Source organism: Rhinoraja longicauda, chromosome 9 (assembly GCF_053455715.1).
Source record: "Rhinoraja longicauda isolate Sanriku21f chromosome 9, sRhiLon1.1, whole genome shotgun sequence".
Taxonomy (NCBI): Eukaryota; Metazoa; Chordata; class Chondrichthyes; order Rajiformes; family Arhynchobatidae; genus Rhinoraja; species Rhinoraja longicauda.
Window position 1 is genome coordinate 63,324,111 of NC_135961.1, and position 19,880 is coordinate 63,343,990.

General features: G+C 48.5%; 1 protein-coding gene across 6 annotated transcripts in view; it reads left to right on the forward strand.

Annotated features, from left to right (window-relative positions):
- Nucleotides 1–19,880, forward strand: part of plcb4a (phospholipase C, beta 4a) — a 420,446-nt gene that overhangs the window by 43,667 nt on the left and 356,899 nt on the right. For 5 of the 6 annotated variants that reach the window (XM_078405629.1, XM_078405622.1, XM_078405625.1 and 2 more), the window contains exon 2: nucleotides 12,690–12,875. The exons of the other annotated variant lie outside the window; for it this stretch is intronic. The gene's annotated coding sequence lies outside the window, so the exon portion shown is untranslated. The remainder of the gene's footprint in view (nucleotides 1–12,689; nucleotides 12,876–19,880) is intronic. 6 annotated transcript variants of the gene reach the window in all.

The window sequence follows — 19,880 nt, forward strand, 5'->3', positions numbered from 1 at the left end:
AGGCAAGGCAAAAACAAAAGCCCAATATCGGTCTTGGATCCTTTGTTGGTATTCTTGTCTCAATGTCAGAAGGTAGGTTAGTGGTAGTGTACGGGGGGATCGCTGGTCGGTGTGGACTCGTTGGGCCTCGGGCCCGATTTCTGCGCTCTGTCCCTAAATTGTAAATCAATCGAACCCAACATAGACAACAAAAGGGTTACACGGTGCCAATTCACCATTGAAATCTTGTGCAGGGCTGCCAACAAGACAAACTGAAGGTATTTATTCACAAAGTGCTGGAGTAACTCAGCAGGTCGGGCAGCATCTCGGGAGAGAAGGAATGGGTGACGTTTGGGTCTCGACCCAAAACGTCACCCATTCCTTCTCTCCCGAGATGCTGCCCGACCTGCTGAGTTACTCCAGCACTTTGTGAATAAATACCTTCGATTTGTACCAGCATCTGCAGTTATTTTCTTACATAACAAGACAAACTGGTTCTGTGGGTTGAATTTCTCGGTGATTTTGAATACATTTGGAAATAAAAAATGTTTGTTAACTTACCATTGTTTTCTAATAATACGCCACACACCCCCACACCCCCACACACCCACACACACACACACACACACACCCCCACACACACACACACACACACACACACACACACACACACACACACACCCACACACCCACACACACACACACCCCCACACACCCACACACACCCCCACACACACCCCCACACACACCCCCCACACACACCCCCACACACACCCCCACACACACCCCCACACACACCCCCACACACACCCCCACACACACACACACACACACACACACACACACCCCCACACACACCCCCACACACACCCCCACACACACCCCCACACACACCCCCACACACACCCCCACACACACACCCACACACACCCCCACACACACCCCCACACACACCCCCACACACACCCCCACACACACCCCCACACACACCCCCACACACACCCCCACACACACCCCCCACACACACACCCACACACACACCCACACACACACCCACACACACACCCACACACACACACACACACACACACACACACATATTTATTCACAAAATGCTGGAGTAACTCAGCAGGTCAGGCAGCATGTCTGGAGAGAAGGAATGGGTGACGTCTCGGGTCGAGACCCTTCTTCACTGTGACCCCTGGTTCTGGACTCCCCCAACATCAGGAACATTTTTCCTGCATCTAGCCTGTCCAATCCCTTAATCTGAAGAAGGTTTCTCGGCGCAAAACGTCACCCATTCGGTCCTCTCCGGGCATGCTGCCTGATCCGCTGAGTTACTCCAGCAGTGTGTGTGTCCACATCCAATCTTTGTGTCTGCCTCCTCCAATCTTCTTCAAAGCACAATCAACGGGACCGCGGTGCTCAATAAAAATGCCAAATCACAACATTATACTCAACAGTTTGGACTCAATCCTATCTGCAATGTGCAGGAGCTGAGTTAATACCACAACAGGAAAACAACCTTCAGGTATGTGTGTGTGTGTGTGTGTGTGTGTGTGTGTGTGTGTGGCGTATTATTAGAAAACAATGGTAAGTTAACACCATGTTTTATTTCCAAATGTATTGAAAACCACTGAGAAATTCAACCCACAGAACCAGTTTGTCTTGTTGGCAGCTCGGCACAAGATTTCAACGGTGAATTGACACCGTGTAACCCTTTCGTTGTCTATGTTGGGTTCGATTGATTTACAATTTAGGGGCAGAGGGCAGAAACCGGCCCTAGGGCCCACCGAGACCGCACCGACCGGCGATCACCCCGTACACTAGCACTACCTTAACATTGAGACAAGAATACCAACAAAGTGTATACACTGGAATTTAGAAGGATGAGAGGAGATCTTATCGAAACGTGTAAGATTATTAAGGGGTTGGACACGTTAGAGGCAGGAAACATGTTCCCAATGTTGGGGGAGTCCAGAACCAGGGGCCACAGTTTAAGAATAAGGGGTAGGCCATTTAGAACTGAGATGAGGAAAAACTTTTTCGGTCAGAGACTTGTGAATCTGTGGAATTCTCTGCCTCAGAAGGCAGTGGAGGCCAATTCTCTGAATGCATTCAAGAGAGAGCTAGATAGAGCTCTTAAGGATAGCGGAGTCAGGGGGTATGGGGAGAAGGCAGGAACGGGGTACTGATTGAGAATGATCAGCCATGATCACATTGAATGGCGGTACTGGCTCGAAGGGCCGAATGGCCTCCTCCTGCACCTATTGTCTATTGTCTAAATGTACACGAAATAGATGCCAAATATCCATTTATTTTACAATAGACAATAGACAATAGACAATAGGTGCAGGAGTAGGCCATTCAGCCCTTCGAGCCAGCACCGCCATTCAATGCGATCATGGCTGATCACTATCAATCAGTACCCCGTTCCTGCCTTCTCCCCATACCCCCTCACTCCGCTATCCTTAAGAGCTCTATCCAGCTCTCTCTTGAAAGCATCCAACGAACTGGCCTCCACTGCCTTCTGAGGCAGAGAATTCCACACCTTCACCACCCTCTGACTGAAAAAGTTCTTCCTCATCTCCGCAATTAGGGCACTGTCTTCTCTAACCCATTGCCGTTTATCCTGATACTACTGGAATAAATGCCTGACCCGCTGAATAAATGCCTGACCCTACTGCCTGACCCGCTGAGTTACTCAAGCATTTTGTGTCTACCTTCGGTGTAAATTCTCTGCCTCAGAAGGCAGTGGAGGCCAATTCTCTGAATGCATTCAAGAGAGAGCTGGATAGAGCTCTTAAGGATAGCGGAGTCAGGGGGTATGGGGAGAAGGCAGGAACGGGGTACTGATTGAGAATGATCAGCCATGATCACATTGAATGGCGGTGCTGGCTCGAAGGGCTGAATGGCCTACTCCTGCACCTATTGTCTATTGTCTATAAAGGATCCAAGACCGATATTTGGCTTTTGTTTTTGCCTTGCCTTGCCTCCGGAACTGATGAGCGACACTTTAGTTTAGTGTAGAGATACAGCACAGATACAGGCCCTTCAGACCACCCGTTCCCCATCGACCAGCGATTACCCCGCACTCTAACGCTGTCCCACACACACTGGGGAACAATTTACAATTTTACCAAGCCTACCATTATTAGTTATTATAATTATTAGTTACTCCAGCATTTTGTGTCTACCTTCGATTTAAACCGGCATCTGCAGTTTTATTTCCTACAAAGATTGGATGTGTTCTCTTTGAGAATGTATTTTCTAAGCTGCACGATAGAACCAAGAAGAGTCAAGAATCCATGGAAACATAGAAATAGGTGCAGGAGGAGGCCATTCGGCCCTTCGAGCCAGCACCGCCATTCAATATGATCATGGCTGATCATTCACAATCAATACCTCGTTCCTGCTTTCTTCCCATATCCCTTGATTCCATTAGGCCCAAGAGCTAAATCTATCTCTCTTGGGCGGCACGGTAGCGCAGCGGTAGAGTTGCTGCTTTACAGCGAATGCAGCGCCGGAGACTCAGGTTCGATCCTGACTACGGGTGCTGCACTGTGAGGAGTTTGTACGTTCTCCCCGTGACCTGCGTGGGTTTTCTCCGAGATCTTCGGTTTCCAAAGACATACAGGTATGTAGGTTAATTGGCTGGGTAAATGTAAAACTTGTCCCTAGTGGGTGTAGGATAGTGTTAATGTACGGGGATCGCTGGGCGGCACGGACTTGGAGGGCCGAAAAGGCCTGTTTCCGGCTGTATATATATGATGATGATGATGATGAAAACATCCAGTGAATTGGCCTCCACTGCCTTCTGTGGCAGAGAATTCCACAGATTCACAAGTCTCTGGGTGAAATTTTTTTTCCTCATCTCAGTCCTAAATGGCCTACCCCTTATTCTTACACTGTGACCCCTGGTTCTGGACAGCCCCAACACCGGGAACATTTTTCCTGCATCTAACCTGTCCAATCCCTTATTCCAGAGTGTTTTTATTGTCGTATTTAATTTTAATTTAGGAATACTGCGTGGAAACAAACCGTTCGGCCTACCGATTCCACGCCGACCATCCATATCCTGTCCACTAGTTCTATTCTTCTCACCAGGGACAATTTATGGAGGCCAATTTTAGGCCTGTTTGGGCTAGGTTTAGGACTGTAGGATTTGGAGAGGATGTTTCCACTAGTGGGCGAGTCTAGGACCAGAGGTCACAGCCTCAGAATTAAAGGACGTTCATTTTGGAAGGAGACGAGGAGAAAATTCAGAGGTGGTGAATCTGTGGAATTCTTTGCCACAGGAGACTGTGGAGGTCAAAACCTACAAAGCCCTCCATAACCTGGCCCCATCCTACCTGACCGACCTCCTCCACAGGCACACTCCCATCCTGCACCCTCCGCTCTGCCGCTGCCAATCTCCTATCCACATTCAAAACATCGCTGAAGTCTCACCTGTTCAGTACTGCCTTCAACCACTGAAGGTCACCTCACCTTCTGTCTCCATTCTCTGTTCATTTATTTATTTACTTATTTATCTATTTATTCATTTCCCTATGTTCTCAAAATCTCTGTAAAGCGTCTTTGAGTATATGAAAAGCGCTATATAAATAAAATGTATTATTATTATTATTATTAAGACAGTGGATATTTTTACGGCAGAGATAGGTAGATTTTTGATTAACGCGGGTGTCAGGGGTTACGGGGAGAAGGCAGGAGAATGGGGTTGGGAGGGAGAGATAGATCAGTCGTGATTGAATGACGGAGTAGACTTGATGGGCTGAATGGCCTAATTCTACTCCTATCCCTTAAGACCTTATTTGCACAATATTTATAGCACTGCGATTTTATTACACATTTCCATTTTTGACAATAGGTGCAGGAGTAGGCCATTCGGCCCTTCGAGCCAGCACCGCCATCCAATGTGATCATGGCTGATCATTCACAATCAGTACCCCGTTCCTGCCCTCTCCCCATACCCCCTGACTCCGCTATCATTAAGAGCTCTATCTAGCTCTCTCTTGAAAGCATCCAGAGAATTGGCCTCCACTGCCTTCTGAGGCAGAGAATTCCACAGATTTACAACTCTGTCGACGATTGAAAACGTTTTTTCCTCATCTCTGTTCTAAATGGCCTGCCCTCTTATTGTTAAACTGTGTGGCCCCTGGTTCTGGACTCCCCCAACATCGGGAACATGTTTCCTGCCTCTAGCGTGTCCAATCCCTTAATGATCTTATATGTTTCAATAAGATCCCCTCTCATCCTTGTGCTTTGTTTTTGTTTCTCCATAAACACATTGGTTTTTACCTCTTAATGAGTAAACGATTTAAAAAATTAAAAAATTACTTTGCTATTAACCCACACCATGTTACATATTTCCGCTGTAGATCATCACAATATAAATTAGTCACTGTGTTCCTGTGGGTCTTGGCGGCTAACCCTATATTTAATTTCTGTCCAATCTACCAGAAGGCATCTTAAAGTTGAACAATGGGGACTGAATGCTTTCTAAATCTCGTGTTCTATAAAAACTTTCCGGATCCCAAGAGAGGTGTTTTGCAGAAGGTTTTCTCTATCGAAACAATTACCAGCACCCACATTGTGCATCTGTGCCAGATACATAAATACTTACGCGTTTTTGACACACATCAGTTTTTTTTCCCCCTCCAGCATATCCCTCGATGATATTTTTTGTGCCAACAATATATTCAATATTCAAAGATATAAGAAGAATCAGCCTTCCTGCTGTGCCACTGTGGAGCCCAAGACATTCATCCGTACAGCTAAAACTCGCCGATCTTAACTCCAACCTGCCAGCATCTCTGACTGGAACTAAAGGTCATAAGTGATAGGAGAAAAATTAGGCCATTCGGCCCGTCAGGTCTACTCCGCCATGCAGTCACGGCCGATCTATCTCTCCCCTCCTAACCCCATTCTCCCGCCTTCTCCCCGTAACCCCTGACACCTGTACCAATCAAGAATCTATCTACCTCTGCCTTTAAAATATCCACTGACTTGGCCTCCACAGCCTTCTGTGGCAAAGAATTCCACAGATTCACCGCCCTCTGACTGAAGAAATTGCTTCTCTCCTCTGCACACCCACTCCATCCAGGCCTTTCACTGTTCGGTACGTTTCAATGAGGTCCCCCCTCATTCTTCTAAACTCCAGCGAGTACAGGCCCAGTGCTATCAAACGCACATCATTGGTTAACCCACTCATTCCTGGGATCGTTCTCGTAAACCTCCTCTGGACTCTCTCCAGAGCCAGCACATCCTTCCTCAGATATGGGGCCCAGAATTACTCTCAATACTCAAAAGGTATACAATAGACGATAGGTGCAGGAGTAGGCCATTCGGCCCTTTGAGCCAGCACCGCCATTCAATGTGATCATGGCTGATCATTCTCAATCAGTACCCCGTTCCTGCCTTCTCCCCGTACCCCATGACTCCGCTATCCTTAAGAGCTCTATCTAGCTCTCTCTTGAATGCACTCGGAGAATTGGCCTCCACTGCCTTCTGAGGCAGAGAATTCCACAAGTTGTGCAGTTGTCCTGTGTATGGAACGAGCTGCCGGGAGAGATAGTTGAGCAGCCAGTCACAGATTCATTCTCCATTATTATTATTATACAATCCCATGAGGTTTGGCACTGCATGTAAAAATATGAACATGTGCCATTATCGTTTAATACAGAAATCGTGCAAACATAGAGACACACAAAGTGCTGAAGGAACTCTGTTTTGGTCATCGTGTTATAGGAAGGTGTTGTCAAGCTGGAAAGGGCGCGGAGAAGATTTACGAGGATGTCGCCAGGACTAGAGGGCCTGAGCCACAGGGAGAGGTTGAGCAGGCTGGGACTCTATTCCTTGGAGCGCAGGAGGATGTGGGGTGATCTTACAGCGGTGTATAAAATCATCCGAGGGCTGGCTCGAAGGGCCAAGTGGCCTCCTCCTGCACCTATTTTCTATGAATCGATCGGGTGGAGGCACAGTGGAGCATGTTTGAAGAAGGGTCTCGACTTTGGAAGTAAGAATAGAAAGGCAGATTATTATCTGAATGGTGTCAAGTTAGGAGGAGGGGGAGTTCAACGAGATCTGGGTGTCCTAGTGCATCAGTCAATGAAAGGAAGCATGCAGGTACAGCAGGCAGTGAAGAAAGCCAATGGAATGTTGGCCTTCGTAACAAGAGGAGTTGAGTATAGGAGCAAAGAGGTCCTTCTACAGTTGTACAGGGCCCTAGTGAGACCGCACCTGGAGTACTGTGTGCAGTTTTGGTCTCCAAATTTGAGGAAGGATATTTTTGCTATTGAGGGCGTGCAGCGTAGGTTTACTAGGTTAATTCCCGGAATGGCGGGACTGTCGTATGTTGAAAGACTGGAGCGACTAGGCTTGTATACACTGGAATTTAGAAGGATGAGAGGAGATCTTATCGAAACGTATAAGATTATTAAGGGGTTGGACACATTAGAGGCAGGAAACATGTTCCCAATGTTGGGGGAGTCCAGAACCAGGGGCCACAGTTTAAGAATAAGGGGTAGGCCATTTAGAACGGAGATGAGGAAAAGCTTTTTCAGTCAGAGAGTTGTAAATCTGTGGAATTCTCTGCCTCAGAAGGCAGTGGAGGACAAGTCTCTGAATGCATTCAACAGAGATCTAGATAGAGCTCTTAAGGATAGCGGAGTCAGGGGGTATGGGGAGAAGGCAGGAACAGGGTACTGATTGAGAATGATCAGCCATGATCACATTGAATGGCGGTGGTGGCTCGAAGGGCCGAATGGCCTCCTCCTGCACCTATTGTCTATTATCATGTTCCTAAAACCATTCCCGAACAATGTGTGCAGTGTGGCAGGGTACATTATCCTGCTGAAAGAGGCCACTGCCATCAGGGAATACCATTGCCATGAAGGAGTGTACCTGGTCTGCAACGATGTTTATGTAGGTGACACTTGTCAAATTGACGTCCACATGAATGGCCGGACCCAGGGTTTCCCAGCAGAACATTGCCCAGAGCATCACACTCCCTCCACCGGCTTGTCGTCTTCCCACAGTCGGTGCGGACCAGACGGGATAGCCTTCGTTGCCCTCGCGCATCGATGAGCCTTGGGCGCCCAACACCCTGTCTGTCGCCGGTTTGTGGTTTGTCCCTCCTCGGACCACTGTCGGTCGGTACTCACCACTGCTGACCGGGAGCACCCCACAAGCCTTGCCGTTTCAGAGATGCTCTGACCCAGTCGTCTGGCCATATCAATTTGGCCCTTGGCAAAGTCGCTCAGGTCTTTACTCCCTGCCCATTTCTCCTGCATCCAACACATCAACTTCAAGAACTGACTGTTCACTTGCTGCCTAATATATCCCACCCCTTGACAGGTGCCCTTGGAACAAGATAATCAATGTTATTCACTTCGCCTGTCAGTGGTCATAATGTTTTGGTTGATCGGTGTCTATTCTCTGTGTCGAATACCCTGGTTCTTTATATGAAATGCATGTTTACCCGGGATATCCCAGTGAGGCTGCCACTATGGTTTGCAGGTTGTTTCATTAGCAATTTGACAAATTGAAACTGTATGTAAAAAATATTCATTAATACTATGAACTCATTAGTGGAATATAGAAACAAGTATTTTTATATATCAGTCTGAATAAGATCGGTCTGAAGAAGGGTCTCGACCCAAAACGTCGCCCGTTCCTTGTCCCCAGAGATGCTGCCTGACCTGCTGAGTTACCCCGGGCTTTTTGTGACACCAGCAAGTATTTTAATGCCGTTTCATTCCATCACTCTGCAAAACACGGAGTTTGAGTGATCATAAACATCTTGTACCCTGATGGCTGAGGATTAGCATTCCAACTATATGATATTTCCCATGATTTATTCTTTGCAAGGATGGTGACAAAGGTTGATTATAAAACCGAGCTCTTCAAATCCCCTTTTGTCTCTTTTCTCTCTCCTCCTATCCTCCCTAGCTCTCTCTAGCTCTCTCTAGCTCTCTCTAGCTCTCTCTAGCTCTCTCTAGCTCTCTCTAGCTCTCTCTAGCTCTCTCTAGCTCTCTCTCGCTCTCTCTTGAACGCGTTCAGCATTCTCCCCATACCCCCTGACTCCGCTATCCTTAAGAGCTCTATCTAACTCTCTCTCTTGAAAGCATCCATAGAATTGGCCTCCACTGCCTTCTGAGGCAGAGAATTCCACAGATTCACAACTCTGACAACTCTGTTTGGTAGGTTAGGTGGCTGTGATGTTGGGTAGGTTAGGTGGCTGTGATGTTTGGTAGGTTAGGTTTGTTAAATGCATTTTCGATTTACAATATTTTTGATTTACGGTGGGTTTATCGGAACGTAACCACATCGTAAGTCGAGGTGCACCTGTACATGATAACAATCGAGCCGTCCACAGTGTACAGAGGCAGGATAATGCAGATAAAGGGAAGGGATTCCCTTTCGTCAAGGGATTGACGTTTCGGACCTGCAACTAGAGTTCAATGTCAGCATGACATGGTAAATGTAAGTGGGAACGATGGGGGTGAGTTTGTGGTAGACACAAAATACTGGAGTAACTCATTGGTCCATGAGGCAGCATCGCTGAATAGACAATAGACAATGGGTGCAGGAGGAGGCCATTCGGCCCTTCGAGCCAGCACCGCCATTCAATGTGATCATGGCTGATCATTCTCAATCAGTACCCCGTTCTTGCCTTCTCCCCATACCCCCTGACTCCGCTATCCTTAAGAGCTCTATCTAGCTCTCTCTTGAATGCATTCAGAGAATTGGCCTCCACTGCCTTCTGAGGCAGAGAATTCCACAGATTCACAACTCTGACTGAAAAAGTTTTTCCTCATCTCAGTTCTAAATGGCCTACCCCTTATTCTTAAACTGTGGCCCCTTGTTCTGGACTCCCCCAACATTGGGAACATGTTTCCTGCCTCTAATGTGCATTGTTAAATGCGAATTGTCTACATTCCTTCATGCATAGACTTTGTTCATAAGGGATAGGAGAAGAATTAGGCCGTTCGGCCCATCAAGTCTTCCCCGCCATTCAACATGGCTGATCCATCTCTCCCTCCTCCTGTTTGTACTTGCAGTGTGAGAGGTTGCAGCTCCTGTTCGACTATCTGAAGGGGCTGCTCCTCAGGTTTTGGCTCCATTTTAGCCCTACGCTCCTGATTTTCGGGCACCCGGTACAGAGGGGGGAGGGTCACCCTATCGGTCTGCTCCAGGGCCTGGCCAAGATGGCCGTTCGCGGGTCCAGGCAGCGGGTAGTCGACAGGTAGTCGACGGGCAGAAAAGCTGCCCGCCCCTTTTCCGGGCCTACGTCCGTGCCCGCGTGTCCCAGGAGAGGGAACACGCACACGGCGCGTTCACGGGGATGTCTTCCGTGATCGCTGGTGGCCGCGGGAGGCCGGATGCATTGTTGACAAAGTTGGCGGAATTTTAATCTGATAACTGTTTTGTTTGTAAACTGCCGATATGGGCAGCTTTTGATTTGATTGCCTTACTACTAGTTTGAAATAAAGTGTTTGTTAAAAAAAAAAAAAACATTCTCCTGCCTTCTCCCCATAACCTCTGACACCCGCACTAATCATGAATCTGTCGATCTAACTTTAGTTCAGAGATACAGCGCGGAAACAGGCCCTTCGGCCCACCGAGTCCGCGCCGACCAGCAATCCCCCGCACGTTAACACGCACTGGGGACACTTGACACTTGTACCAAGCCAATTATAGACAATAGACAATAGGTGCAGGAGTAGGCCATTCGGCCCTTCGAACCAGCACCGCCATTCAATGTGATCATGGCTGATCATTCGCAATCAGTACCCCGTTCCTGCCTTCTCCCCATACCCCCTGACTCCGCTATCGTTAAGAGCTCTATCTCGCTCTCTCTTGAATGCATTCAGAGAATTGGCCCCCACTCCCTTCTGAGGCAGTGAATTCCACAATTAACCTGCAAACCTGCACGTCTTTAGAGAGTGTGGGAGGAAACCGAAGATCCCGGGAGAAAACCCACGCAGGTCACGGGGAGAACGTGCAAACTCCGTACAGACAGCGCCCGTAGTCGGGATTGAACCCGTGTCTCCGGCGCTGTAAGGCAGCAACTCTACCGGCGAATCTCCGCATTACAAATATCCACTGACTTGGCCTCCGCAGCCTTCTGTGGCAATGAATCCCACAGATTCACCACCCTCTGACTAAAGAAATTCCTCCTCATCTCCTTCCTAAAAGAAGGCCCTTTAATTCTGAGGATGTGCCCTCTGTTCCTAGACTCTCCCACAAGTGGAGCCATCCACTCCACATCCACACTGTGCCCAGGTGATTTTTCACATTTGGTAGTAATCCAGTATCTCGCTACTTGTGTCATGTCACAGACACCACCTTTCAGATGACCTTCAAATGATCAGGAGATCTGTGCCTCTTTCTTCGTCTGTGTCGTCATCAGCTTACCCAAGGTAGTTTACTTAAAATAGACAGCACAGTCTTTCGTCTCAAAACATTTTACCGGGACCCAGCATTGAAGATCGTTTGTTTGTAATGAAAATGACCCGACTGAAGTCAAAGTGATAGGTGTAGAATTAGGCCATTCGGCCCATCTAGTCTACTCCGCCATCCATCATGGCTGGTCTATCTCTCCCTCCTGACCCCATTCTCCTGCCTTCTCCCCATAACCCCTGACACCCGTACTAATCAAGAATCTATCTCTATCTCTGCCTTAACAATGTCCACTGACTTGGCCTCCACAGCCCTCTGTGGCAAAGAATCCCACAGATCCACCTCCCTCTGTCTAAAGAAATTCCTCCTCACCTCCTTCCTAAAGGAACGTCCTTTAACTCTGAGGCTGTGACCTCTGGTCCTAGACTCTCCCAACAGTGGAAACATCCTCTCCACATCCACTCTATCCAGGCCTTTCACTGTTATAGGTCTTCACCGTAGAGTCCTAGTGACACAGTGTGGAAACAGGCCCAACTTGCCCACCTGGCCAACATGTCCCAGCTACACTAGCCCACCTGCCCATGTTTGGTCTATATCCCCCCCAAAACCATTTAGGTTCAGTTTAGTTTAGTATTGTCACCTGTACTGAGGTACAGTAGAAATTTTTTGTCTGCATGCTATCCAGTCAAAGAAAAGCCCATACCTGATTATAAACAAATCGTCCATGTTACACAGAAAATGGATACAGATACAACATTTTGTGCAAGATATCATATTGAAGTCTGTTAAATTCCAAATAAAGACCTCTCTCTGGCTGTCTCTCTCTCTACTGTCTCTCTCTCTACTGTCTCTCTCTCTGTCTCTCTCTCTCTCTCTCTCTCTCTCTCTCTCTCCCTATCTCTCCCTCTCTCTGTCTCTCTCTCTCTCTCTCTCTCTCTCTCTCTCTCTCTCTCTCTCTCTCTCTCTCTCTCTCTCTCTCTCTCTCTCTCTCTCTCTCTCTCTCTCTCTCTCTGTCTCTCTCCCTATCTCTCCCTCTCTCTGTCTCTCTCTGTCTCTCTCTCTCTCTGTCACTCCCTCTCTCTCCCTCTCTCTGTCCCTCCCTCCCTCTCCCTCCTCTCCCTCCCTCTCCCTCCCTCTCCCTCCCTCCCTCTCCCTCCCTCCCTCTCCCTCCCTCTCCCTCCCTCCCTCCCTCACCCTCTGTCCCAAAGATGAATCCTCCTGCCCTCTTCTCTCTTTCCCCGCTGTGCTTTGCGGCCCCTCCACCGTTCCCCGTGGCTAACCTTGAGCCTTTCCTCTCTGTACAGCAGCCTCCCGCAATGAATGGGCAGCTGCCACCTTGCCTGATGCACCACTGAGCCGTGGCGACCTGGAGACCCGTGGACAGCGGATAGTGAGCGTCCATCTGGAGTATACGAGGGTCAGCCGGCTCAGTAGACAGCGGGCGGACAGGACAGGCCACCCTGCGTGGGGTAGGAGGGACTGGCAGAGAGGTGAGTAAAAGCTGAGGGGGTGATTGCCAGTATGTCTTCTGCATGGGTCCGTGTAGCACATGGGGCAAGTCTGGCACGGTGGCGCAGCGGTTGAGTTGCTGCCTCACAGCGCCAGAGACCCGGGTACAATCCCGACTACGGGTGCTGTCTGTACGGAGTTTGTATGTTCCCCTCCCGTGGCGGTGCTGGCTCGAAGGGCTGAATGGCCTCCTCCTGCACCTGTTTTCTCGGTATTTTTTATGTGACCTGCGTGGGTTTTCTCATAGAATATCATAGAAACATAGAAAAAAGGTGCAGGAGTAGGCCATTCGGCCCTTCAAGCCATTCAATATGATCACGGCTGATCATCCAAAATCAGTACCCCATTCCTGCTTTCTCCCCATATCCCTGGATTCCGTCAGCCTCAAGAGCTAAATCTAACTCTCTCTTGAAAACATCCAGAGAATTGGTCTCCACTGCCTTCTGTGGCAGACAATTCCACAGATTCACAACTCTCTGGGTGGAAAAGGTTTTCCTCATCTCAGATCTCCGGTTTCCTCCCACACTCCAAAGACGTACAGGCTGGTAGGTTAATTGGCTTGGTGTAATTGTAAATTGTCCCTAGTGTGTGTAGGATAGTGTTAGTGCACGGGGATCGCTGGGCGGCGCGTGCCGAGGGGCCTGTTTCCGCGCTTTATCTCTAAACTAAACTAAAGTGACTGTGATACCCTGGGGTGTAGAGTTGCTAATCAGTGCCACTTTTGGCGAGAATCCTCTGTGCTTCAGGGCAGCCCAGTCGGTGAGTTCGATCCTGACCTCGGGTGCTGTCTGTGTGGAGTTTTGTTCGTTTAATTGAGGGCCCAGTTACCTTGTTGAGTTTGGACAAAGTCGCTGTTGGAACTCTGCTGGTCAGGCAGCGTCCGTGGGGCAAGTGGACAGGTGATGTTTCTGGGCGGGACCCGTCTTCGGACTCTGGGTTATTTTATCTACTTGCCGATGTGTTTAAATGCGATTCGGAGGTACTTGGGTCTATCAGACTACAGGCAAATGAATAGTGTAAGAAAATAGACAATAGACAATAGGTGCAGGAGGAGGCCATTCGGCCCTTCGAGCCAGCACCGCCATTCAATGTGATCATGGCTGATCATTCTCAATCAGTACCCCGTTCCTGCCTTCTCCCCATACCCCCTGACTCCACTATCCTTAAGAGCTCTATCTAGCTCTCTCTTGAATGCATTCAGAGAATTGGCCTCCACTGCCTTCTGAGGCAGAGAATTCCACAGATTCACAACTCTCTGACTGAAAAAGTTTTTCCTCGTCTCCGTTCTAAATGGCCTACCCCTTATTCTTAAACTGTGGCCCCTTGTTCTGGACTCCCCCAACATTGGGAACATGTTTCCTGCCTCTAACGTGTCCAACCCCTTAATAATCTTATACGTTTCGATAAGATCTCCTCTCATCCTTCTAAATTCCAGTGTATTCCAGTGAATAGGTCGGCACAGTGGCACAGCAGGTAGAGCCTCTTCGTCACAGCGCCAGAGACACGGGTTCAATCCTGACCTCGGGCATTGCCTGTCTCTCTGTCTGACATTGGCGGTCGGCATGGACGGGAAGTCAGGATAGGGTTGCTCCCAAATCTCACTCCCAAATCAGGGACAAAGGGTGACGTCACCACCCCGCGCCCCACGTGACCTCACCCAGCCAGCGGCCACGTGCTCCCGCTTCACCAACGGCGGCCACCCGGGACGGGAGGCGGGTTGCTGGGCCTGCAGTGTCCGGGCCTTAAAATGTCTGGGCGTACAACGCCCCCCCCCGGGCCTAATACGGGACAAGGGCGGTCCCGTATTAGAACGGAGATGAGGACCATTTAGAACGGAGATGAGGAAGAACTTTTTCAGTCAGAGAGTGTTGAAGGTGTGGAATTCTCTGCCTCAGAAGGCAGTGGAGGCCAGTTCGTTGGTTGCTTTCAATAGAGAGCTGGATAGAGCTCTTAAGGATAGCGGAGTGTGGGGGTATGGGGAGAAGGCAGGAACGGGGTACTGATTGAGAGTGATCAGCCATGATTGCATTGAATGGCGGTGCTGGCTCGAAGGGCTGAATGGCCTACTCCTGCACCTATTGTCTATTGTCTATTGAAACGTCACCTATTTCATGTCTCCAGAGATGCTGCCTGTCCCGCTGAGCTACTCCAGCGTTTTGTGTCTATCTTCGGTTTAAATGCAGCCTGTATCCATGCTGTATCTCTAAACTAAACTTCACTTGAAAAATTGGCATTAACTCTCCCTTGGCACCTCCACCCACCCACACACTAAGCTCTACCGCTGCGCCCCTCATTTCTGTGCCCGAGAGTCCCTCTCTGCTAAAAATCAGTCTGAGCAACAGCCCCGACCTAAAGCGTCGCACATCCTTGTCCCCCAGATATGCTGCCTGACAGAGTTACTCCAGCGCCTTGTGTCTGTCTTTTGCTAAAATCATGTCCTTTCCACTCAGAGGGTCACTGAGTGATACAGTGTGGAAACAGGCCCTTCGGCCCAACTGGCCCACACGGACCAACAATGTCCCAGCTACCCTAGTCCCACTTGCCTGCGCTTGGTCCATATCCCTCCAAACCTGTCCTAGCTAGATAGAGCTCTTAAGGATAGCGGAGTCAGGGGGTATGGGGAGAGGGCTGGAACGGGGTACTGATTGAGAATGATCAGCTATGATCACATTGAATGGTGATGCTGGCTCGAAGGGCCGAATGGCCTCCTCCTGCACCTATTGTCTATTGTCTATCCATGTACCTAGCCAACTGGATAGCCCCAGCCTCAACTACCTCCTCTGGCAGCTCGTTCCATACACCCACCACCCTCTGTGTGAAAAAGTTACCTCTCGGATTCCTATTAAATCTCTTCCCCTTCACCTTGAACCTATGTCCTCTGGTCCTCGATTCCCCTCCTCTGGGCAAGAGACTCTGTGCGTCTATCCGATCTATTCCTCTCATGATTTTGTACACTCCTCCTGCTTCGAAGAAAAGCCGTGGTTTTGCTGGCGGCGAGAAATGCCTAATTTTACATTCTCCCCAGTGAAGTAGAATAATGATCCTTACACTTAAATCAATTAAATCCATTGGGTCCTCGGGCTTGGCACGGTTAGTCAGTGAGCCCGTGGCCAATCCTAACGAAGCAATTAAGCATTCCTAATGTAGATTGCTCATTAGTGGATAGCCATTTCTCAGTAGCTTCCTGTCTCCAGCGCACTAAGTGATATAGTTTTCACGTAGTTTTCTCTGATATACTCGGGACATTTTGTGCTGTTGAGATCAAATGCGTCTCAATAGACAATAGACAATAGGTGCAGGAGGAGGCCATTCATCCCTTCGAGCCAGCACCGCCATTCACCGTGATCACGGCTCATAATCCACAATCAGTACCCCGTTCCTGCCTTCTCCCCATATCCCCTGACTCTGCTGTCATTAAGAGCTCCATCTAACTCTCTCTTGAAAGCTTCCAGAGAATCGGCCTCCACTGCCTTCTGAGGCAGAGAATTCCACAAATTCACAACTCTCTGACTGAAAAAGTTTTTCCTCATCACCGTTCTAAATGGCCTGCCCCTTATTCTTAAACTGTGGCCCCTGGTTCTGGACTTTCCCCAACATTGGGAACATGTTTCCTGCCTCTAGAGTGTCCAATCCCTTAATAATCTTATATGTTTCAATAAGATCCCCTCTCATCCTTCTCAATTCCAGAGTTGCGAATCTGTGGAATCCTCTGCCTCAGAAGGCAGTGGACGCCAATTCACTGGATGTTTTCAAGAGAGAGCTAGATAGAGCTCTTAATGATAGCGGAGTCAAGGGATATGGGGAGAAGGCAGGCACGGGTTACTGATTGTGGATGATCAGCCATAATCACGGTGAATGGCGGTGCTGGCTCGAAGGGCCGAATGGCCTCCTCCTGCACCTATTTTCTATGTCAATGTTGTGGGAATTAAAACCTAGAATTAAAACTAAGACTTAGATCTGGGGAATTCTACTAACCATCTCTATTAGAACATTTGGCCTCTAGATTTGTATCCATTTTGCATTTAGTAAGCAATTTGGTTTAGTTTATGGTCATGTGTACCGCGGTACAGTGAAAAGCTGTTTTGTTGCGTGCTATCCCAGTCAGCGGTAAGCTAGTACACGATTACGATCAAGCTGCCCACTGTGTACAGATACAGGGTAAAGGGGCTATAACATTTAGTGCGAGGCAAAGTCCGATTAAGGATAGCCTGAGGGGTCTCCAATGGGGTAGATGGGAAGTCAGGGCCGCTCTCTGGTTGTTGATGGGATGGTTCAGTTGCCTGATAACAGCTGGGAAGAAACGGTCCCTGAATCTGGAGGAGGTATGTGTTTTCACACCTCTGCACCTCTTGCCTGGCGGGAGAGGGGAGAAGAGGGAGTGACCGACCGGGGTGAGTAATGTCATGTTGAACGTCGAGAACTGTTCCTATCGAGATCTTCTCGGCTTGGTAAAATTGTGACTTGTCCCTGGTGTGTGTAGGATAGTGTTAGTGTGTGGTGTGGTGATCGTTGGTCAGCTGCGGACTCGGTGGGCCGAAGGGCCTGTAGCCTGGGCGGCACGGTGGCGCAGCGGTAGAGTTGCTGCTTTACAGCGAATGCAGCGCCGGAGACTCAGGTTCGATCCTGACTACGGGCGCTGCACTGTAAGGAGTTTGTACGTCCTCCCCGTGACCTGCGTGGGTTTTCTCCGAGATCTTCGGTTTCCTCCCACACTCCAAAGACGTACAGGTATGTAGGTTAATTGACTGGGTAAATGTAAAAAATTGTCCCTAGTGGGTGGGGGTAGGATAGTGTTAATGTACGGGGATCGCTGGGCGGGGCGGACTTGGTGGGCTGAAAAGGCCTGTTTCCGCGCTGTATATATATGATATGATATGATATCCATGCTGTATCTCTGAACTAAACTAAACCAAATGTCGTTACTGATACAAGCATAGCGTAATGCACTGTGTTTTGACTCTTGGTAGGCAAGGGCAGGTTGGGCCGAAGGGCCTGTTTCCCTGCTGTAAGACACTATGACTTCATATGACAGTCTAGACATCAACCCTATTTCTTGGGTTGTTGTTTTCTTGATTAGACTTGGTGTTTATAGTGATTTATGCATTTGATCCTTCAAGCTATTTGGAATATAAATTTCCAGTCACATCTCACCTCTTTAGTTTCCTTAATAAAATGTGATCTCTCGTTCTCAATTATACGTCGGTTTGGAAAATTTATTAGCGTCACTTTGTTCTGGTCATTCTCACTGTTGCCTGTCCTCCTCGTTAGGATATCTGTGCAGATTTAGAGATACTGCCTGACCCGCTGAGTTAGCCATGATCACAGTGACTGGCGGTGCTGGCTCGAAAGGGCCGAATGGCCTACTCCTGCACCTATTGTTACTCCAGCACTTTGTGTCTATCTTCGGTGTAAACCACCATCTGCAGTCATAAGGTCATAAAGTGATAGGTGCAGAATTAGGCCATTCGGCCCATCAAGTCTACTGCACCATCCAATCATGCCTGATCTATCCCTCCCTCCAAACCCCTTTCTCCTTCCTAAAACATATAAAAAATTGTGACTATGGGTTACAAAGCCTACATTGTCATTGTCAACATATATTTTGAACAGGTGTTAAGGAAACATAGAAACATAGAAAATAGGTGCAGGGGGAGGTAATTTGGCCCTTCGAGTCAGCACGGCCATTCATTGTGATCATGGCTGATCATCCACAATCAGTAACCCATGCCTGCCTTCTCCCCATATCCCTTGATTCCACTAGCCCCGAGAGCTCTACCTAACTCTTTTTAAAATACATCCAGTGATTTGGCCTCCACTGCCCTCTGTGGCAGAGAATTCCACAAATTCATAACTTAAGTCTCTGGATGAAAAAGTGTTTTCTTATCTCAGTTTTAAATGTCCTCCCTTTATTCTTAGACTGTGGCCCCTGGTTCTGGACTTCTGGCGAAAATGTTGGTTTCGGCGGCAGTGTGCCCTTTCTGAATAAAGTTTTATCGTATCGTCACAGCCTGACCGTCGAAGGCCGATGTGTCAAAAGCCGCCTCCACCTCCCCACCCACCGGTCATCCCCATTTTGAAGGAACCATGCACACACACTCCTAGCTCTCTGCCCCACCCCCGCTCCCCCAGGGCCCTACCGAGCTAGGCCAGGGCCCTACCGAGCGAGACCCGGGGCCCTACCGAGCCAGGCCCGGGGCCCTACCAGGCTAGACCAGAGCCCCATCACCCCTCTACTTATAATATACTTACAATAGATACATATGTGTAAGGAAATAACTGCAAATGCTGGTACAAATCGAAGGTATTTATGCACAAAATGCTGGAATAACTCAGCAGGTCAGGCGGCATCTCAGGAGAGAAGGAATGGGTGACGTTTCGGGTCGAGACCCTTCTTCAGTCTGATGTCAGTGGAGAGGGAGATACATAGAGAAGGAGGGTCTCGACCCGAAACGTCACCCATTCCTTCTCTCCTGAGATGCTGCCTGACCTGCTGAGTTACTCCAGCATTTTGTGAATAAATAGATACATATGTAATATAAATATTAAAGATATATTATATATGATATATCTATTAAATATATTTATGATAAATATATAACAGACTAATAAACAATAACGGTGCAAATTCAAAAATCAAGGTCAAGAGGAACAATTAAATGTTTGAAAGTCAAAATTAATGCCTCCAATGCATGTAGTTCAGAGGATTTTTGGAGGTTGTAATGTTTATTTGCCTGATGGTCTACCTGCAAACCTCCAGTGGTCATTTGGCACAGGTTGTTAACAAAAATAAATTGGACCTTAGGATGAACAGTGACACAGATAGAGTCATAGTGATACAGTGTGGAAACAGGCCCTTCGGCCCAACTCGCCCGCACCGGCCACAATGTCCCAGCTACCCTAGTCCCATTTGCCTGCACTTGGTCCATAACCCTCCAAACCTGTCCTATCCATGTACCTGTCCAACTGTTTCTTAAACGATGGATAGT